The following is a 7,374-nucleotide window of genomic DNA, read 5'->3' as shown; positions in this document are numbered from 1 at the left end:
CATACGCTTAGTATTAGAGCGCATACAACACATATGGTTAGTTTTACTAATTAAAGTGATCATTATCAATTTATCAACTAATTGTAAACTACTGCTCGGATTGATTACAATATTCTCTAAAAATTTATGTGTGATTTGCCTTGTTTTAAATCCTCTTCATATCTAATCAAAGAAAACATTGTATGGAGTCGAACTAGCAGATAATATATCTATGTAAATTTTCGTTATTGAATTTATATATCTTGATTTTGTAAGGTGTATTATCCTATTTTGCCAAATATTATAATTAGCAGTCTCATTGACAAGCCCGACCATGCATAAATAATAAAGCGTTATAAAAGATAATTTTATTTTATTTATGGAAAATAAAAACTTGCATGCGGGTATTATTTCAATTTTTTTTTTAATAAATCCCTTCAAATCATGTTACACATAATATAAGCACAATTAGATAGCTAGACTTTCAGATCCAGAATTAGTATAACATACAATAAGATGTAGCATGTTACTTGAATTTTACTACAGTAGCATGTTACTTGAATTACATAGACTTCCATCGGATGTATTACGTATAGCAGATGAATACTTATGTATTTTATTATCAATATGTCATTTTTTAATTATCAATATGTCATTTTTTAATTATCAATATGTCATTTTTGTTCAGTGTAAAATTAATTATCAATATGTCATTTTTTTAGTTGCATTTAATTTTTTTGTCATTTCTTCTAAAATCTTATAAATTTATTATTTTGATGCTACAAAACACGTGAGATGCGTTTTATTTTGTTATATTTACGTTTAGTCGATTATATTTGTTCATAAGATTTAGTATTTGTTATAAAGTATGTATTTCAGCAAAAAAAAAAATCATTAATATAGACATTTTTAAATTTTTGAAAATGACAAATTCATAAGATTTTAGCAAAACAGGCGTATAAGTAAAATTTGCCTACAATTTGTATTTTCTATAAGAATTCCTTCAATCTATAGGAATTTGATTTTTGGAATTCACGAAAGACCATACTCCTAGTATTAGAGCGCATACAATATATATGGCTAGTTTTACTAATTAAAGTGATCATTATCAATTTATCAACTAATTAATAGTAAACTACTGCTAGGATGATTACAAGATTCTCTTATATGTGTGATTTGCCTTGTTTTAAATCCTCTTCATATCTAATCAAAGAAATATTGTATTGAATCGAACTAGCAGATAATATATCTATGTAAATTTTCGTTATTGAAATATATCTTGATTTTCTATTTCCCAAATATTATAATTAGCAGTTTCATCTCATTGACAAGCCCGACCATGCATAAATAATAAAGCGCTATAAAGGATAATTTGAAACAACCCTTTCCGTTTTTTTTTATAATAAATGCACTATATAATCAAGCATCCCATACTACTTAATTTAACCATTTCAACCCACAACTCCACATTACATCATCAATAACCATTAAGCACAGCGGAAACATACAAATAACACAAAACAAATACAACAACATTTCCAACCATTTTATTCAGCAACCTAACATAACTCTAACTAAGGTTCCATCAACATATCCAATAAATCTAATAACACACAAACGAGACCCTAGATCATCCTCCTCCTCATCGCCTTGATTCTACGATCACCCTTTGCCTTTACCTGCACCACAAACACATATTGAAATGCATGAGTATTGTCATAAACACTCAGTGAGGCAATCCTCCCATCTACTGGGCTATACACACAAGCAACTGAGATTCAAATGTTTAACAAACAACAAATAACCAAAACAAACCAGGAAATCACGAATCAAACAAGATGGTGTCGACCGACACCAGAGAGGTGTCGATCGACACTGGCCCAAACATGGTGTCGACCGACACCAACCTGGTATCGATCGACACCGACTCCGCAGACGCGTTCTGCTCAAAGCCGATCGTCGAATCTCCATTCCAATCCATCTCCAATCCATCCATAACTCACCCAAAAGTCACAGAACCATTAGAGACACTAAAGCAATCACAACAAACAAGAAGAACACCAAAACAACACCACACAAGTAAAACATAAGAGATCTCAGGCTTAGATCAGCCATGGTCATGCACTCACCTTATCAACTGATTATAACCACGAATACAACCAGTTGAGACTCTCCTAATGTCTGAAACAGCCCAGCAACGCCCTACAACAAGCCACACAACCAAAAACGACTTATAGTAAAACTGGACAGAAATATCCGAAAAGAACAGTCTCAAAGACGAAACCCTAAAATAAAAACCAACCGTTAACTATCAAATCTCTCCGGTGAAACGCTATCCCTAGACGTGACGAAGCTTCCGACAAAATTCCAGCACGATCAGATATCAGATGAAACCGCAATCGATCCTGAAACACCCGCTGGTCTCAATCCGCGAGTGAGAAGAAACGCCCCACGAAACTGCCGATATCTCTTACAATATTAACTCAAATTCACTTATGTAAAAAGGAAAGTGTACGAAAATCTCTTAGCTACAACCATACCAAAAATCAATACCTTTCAAAATTACTTTAGCAGTCGGATCTTCGTTCTCCCAAACCCTGACGATTCTGTTTCCTTTGCTTTGAACACCAAAAAAATCAAGTTTACTCTCCCTTCCCCTCTTTCCCTTTGTTTTCAGCGGCTATACAGCAAAAAAACACGACCTAGGTAGTTCTCCCACTTAAATATCACGGTTTAATGGTTCTCCTTAAACCAAACCGACCAAAATCGACAATTAAAACAATCTGATCGAACCGGATAACATTGGTGTTGATCGATACACCAAGGGTGTCGATCGATGCTCAGACAAAAAATACAATATTTGGTTCGCGATGTTACAATTCTCCCCCACCAATAAGAATTCGTCCTCGAATCCCGCAGCACCGTCCATCCGTCAGGGACCTCCGTGCCACCGTCAACACGGCCCGCACGTCCTCCGACCGCACTGAACACTGTCGGCTAAGGTTTCCCGTGGCACTGTCGCAACAGCCTGCACACCTCCGACCAAACCATGAGGTCTCCCTCTAGCCAATATACTCACATCAAAGACACTATTTCCTCACAACTTAGTGCTTCCCCCGTCCGTGGTCGCAACTAACAATCATGCCGGCTCGCTATCAGGCCAACCGCCTTAAGCTACGACATCTAGGAAGTCACTCACACACACTCCCCGGTATCCAGGGACTCTCAAATATCCCGCTCTTGGATCGTCACCCTAAAGCGCGCCCTCGGATCGTCATCGAAAGCAACATACCACTCCCACTCTCTGGCCACAAAGTCCATCGAGCTATCGGTATCACATGAGTTGGTCCCACACAGCCTTGAGCAAACAAGTCTAATGTCATCAAGTATCTCCCGACTAGATATACCTCAACAATTCCGCAAGAACATCGCAATGTCCTACGGCCAACACTCGCCACAAAGGCTACCGAGACGTCACAAAGACTATAAACACGTCACAAAAGCCACACCAACGTCTCAAAAGACCGCCACACACGGGCATAATGACTCAAAAGTCCGCCACGAAGGCCACACAATGTCTCAAAAGACCGCCACACCCGGGCACAACGAGTTAAAATTCCGCCATAAAGGCCGCACTAGCCCCTTCAAGGCTCACAACCACTAAAAATGAACAATACTAACTCCCATAAAACTTCCATTTCTAGAACTTTCTACTTTTGGAATCTTTCCTCTTTTAGAAACTTTATTTCTGGAACTTTCCCTTAACACCATCATAGTCCCAAAAGACTCTTATCAAAGGAATCTTCTTCTTCCGAAGTTCCTTAATCCTCCTCCCGAGAACCCTCACTGGTCTCGCCTCCAAAGTCATGTTAGGCTGAAGATCTTCAGGAATCTTAGCCAACAACTGTTCATCCTCATGGAGACACTTCCTCAACATAGAAATATGGAACACCTTGTGGAACGCGCGCATAACCTTAGACAACTCCAGCCTATATGCTACCGGTCCCACCCGCTCAATCACTCTAAACAGACCCATAAACCTCGGATTAAACTTAGTCTCTGTCAATGACCTGTTCGGACACCGCAACATGGCCATCTTGAGGTATACTTTGTCTCCTACCTGAAACTCAGCCTTCACTAGTTGGCACACGTCGCACCTGGCGACCCAACTAGCTACATCTTTCTTTATCCCGACCCAGTGATAGTACCTCTTGAGGTCACGGTACATCCTAGTCGCTCCTGTATGAATAGAAAACTTGCTCCCATGAGCCTCTCACAGGATCTCCTGCCTCAACTCCTCATCCTTGGGCACACAAACCCGACCATGCACCAAGATAATACATTACCTGAGACCTGATACTCTGAATCAACATCCCTAGAGGCATTCACCAGCCCCAAATCTTTCTCCTGAGCCAACCACACCCTACTCAGAAGATCTGCTCTATCAACTGCCTCCAAACCCAACGGTTCTCGAGAAACCTGCACACAAGCTCAACGCACTGATCTCTCATCCCAGAGACTTCATCTCCTGCTCCTGTAGTAATCTGCCAAACCACGGAAACTCTAGATCTCCATGGCATTCTGCAGTCTAGGCCAATCCCTGATAGCCTGAATCTTATCCGGACCTACAGAAACCCCCTCTGCAGAAACTATGTGACCCAGAAAACCCATCTCACGCTGCCAAAAACTATACTGATCAACTTAGCAAACAACTTCTGCTCCCGTAGCTTCTCCAGAACTGCCCTCAAATGCGCCGTATGCTCCTCAGAACTCTTAAAATAAACAAGGATGTCGCCGATGAAAATAATGACAGACACGCCCAAAAACTCCTGAAACACGCTGTTCATAAATCTCATAAACGCTGTTGGTGCGTAAGTCAACCCAAAAGGCATCCCCACAAGCTCATAATGCCCATACCTCGTCCTGAAGGCAGTCTTCCTTACATCTGCCTCATCTATCGGTATCTGATGATAGCCCGACGCCAGATCTACCTTAGAGAACCAAGTAGCACCCCTCAACTGATCCAACAACTCATCAATCCTGGGAAGAGAGTACTTATTCTTCACAGTGACCAGGTTCAAACCCTGTTAGTCAATACACAAGCGGAAACTCCCATCCTTCTTCATAACAAATAACACCGGCGCTCCCCATGGTGATACACTAGGACGGATGAATCGGTTGCTCCATAAATCCTCTATCTACTTCCTCAGCTCGACCAAACAAATACTCAAGTATGCCGACATCAACTCGCCACCAACTGAATATCCACCCTCTTGTTCGACCAAGAACCTCTAGTAACTTGCCTCTTGGGAAAACTTCCACAAGATAACTTATTCCAAAAATAGCTTTCTGCTTGGCAATTCTCCACAAAAAATCATCAATACGAGCGTAATAAAACAAACAAGTACCATACGTTCGCATATTCTGATTCACCGCGTCAAATGCTTTGCAGGCCGCTAACTCAAACCACTTGACTTATTCCCTTCAACAAGCTTACCAAAACCTTGAATCTAGCAACCCTGTCCATCTCCAATGAACTTTATCCACCATCGTCGCAACGATTAGTTTATCCTGCCATGAAGGCTTTTCGTGAATCTTATGTACATGGCAACCATGCCCTTGCCGGCTCATAGCTGCTGCAGCTGTCCTTCCCGGGACTCACCGACTACCCAATCATGGCACATCAACCACACCTTAATGACCACACCAATCATAAAACCCTGGCCCACCGGCCAACATAACTCCAGGTCTACATTCAATCGTTACGTTTATACTCATGTCCTAGGCATTGCTTGCTCCCAACTCTTCCACTCTTAGGTCACAACCTTTGAGTCATACCGATCTCACACTTAGACCAGCGTCTTCGATTTATACCGTCTCGCTCTTGGACCACAATCCTCAAGATCTCGGTATCAGGGGAACTACTCATCCCCTCAGGAGAACACCATCCCCTCTGCCACTCTCGGAGCCCTCAGCCCCTCGAGCTATCGGTACTCAGGGGAATAACCATCCCCTCAGGAGCAACAATCCTTAAGACTATAAACATCTCTCGACACAAAGTACCTTCTGTGGTCTGAGTATAACATTGCAATGTTACACCTGCCCACTCAACTTCTAATATCCAACTGGATTAACCACCAAATAGAGAAATATCTGCTCCAACTGCATATGTCCACCTATCCGCCTCTCTAGGCCCGATACCTTTTAAAAATAATCTCATACCGGTCATCTACAACTACTCCATCCTCTTAACATAAGATGGAAAGTCCTCAACATCCGCAGCCCTGGGCTGCCCCCACCACATGCGGCACAACAGGAGCCTACACTGGAACCCCTCCCGGTAACCGCTCCAACAGCACGCCTACAGATCCTCCAAGCGATCATCTCGACCATGGGCTCCACCTGCTGCAACCCCACACATGGGTTACCAGCACCCCCGGCACGCTCTCCGGCTAACCCTCTCTGGTCCCTCCTGATACGCTTGCAACCCCCTGACGTACCTCTCGTGGAACTCTGGACCACACACTCGATAGCCTCGGGACCTGCCCGACTATGACCACGACCACATCTCCGTCCACGACCATCAACTCAACCAACTTTAACCACTGATCTTCCAAGAACAGAGGCTAACAAGCATAGAACAAATCAAAACCACACAAGGAGACATAACAATAACTCACCGTGGAATCTCATTAAAGGCTCGAAGAGGATGATACTAGGACTCCAAACCACAAACAAATTGACTAATTACTCATAATCAATTTCATCACACAGCCTCACACATCAAGCAACAGGAAAATAATTCTACCAATTAAATTTCCTTAAGCCACTCTTAACAATCCATTAACCCGCCCTAGAACCGTAAGGGCTCTGATACCAAAATGAAACAACCCTTCCCGTTTTTCTTTTTATAATAAATGCACTATATAATCAAGCATCCCATACTACTTAATTTAACCATTTCAACCCACAACTCCACATTACACCATCAATAACCATTAAGCACAGCTGAACACATACAAATAACACAAAACAAATACAGCAATATTTCTAACCATTCTATCCAGCAACCTAACATAACTCTAACTAAGGTTCCATCAACATATCCAATAAATCTAATAACACACAAAGGAGACCCTAGATCATCATCCTCCTCATCGCCTTGATTCCACGATCACCTTTTACCTTTACCTGCACCACAAACACATATTGAGATGCATGAGTATTGTCATAAACACTCAGTGAGGCAATCCTCCCATCTACTGGGCTATACACACAAGCAACTGAGATTCAAATGTTTAACAAACAACAAATAACCAAAACAAACCAGGAAATCACGAATCAAACAAGATGGTGTCGACCGACACCAGAGAGGTGTCGATCGACACTGGCCCA

This window comes from Camelina sativa, chromosome 7 (assembly GCF_030686135.1).
Source record: "Camelina sativa cultivar CO46 ecotype springtype chromosome 7, ASM3068613v1".
In the NCBI taxonomy this organism is placed as follows: domain Eukaryota; kingdom Viridiplantae; phylum Streptophyta; class Magnoliopsida; order Brassicales; family Brassicaceae; genus Camelina; species Camelina sativa.
Note: the sequence above shows the minus strand (reverse complement) of the source record.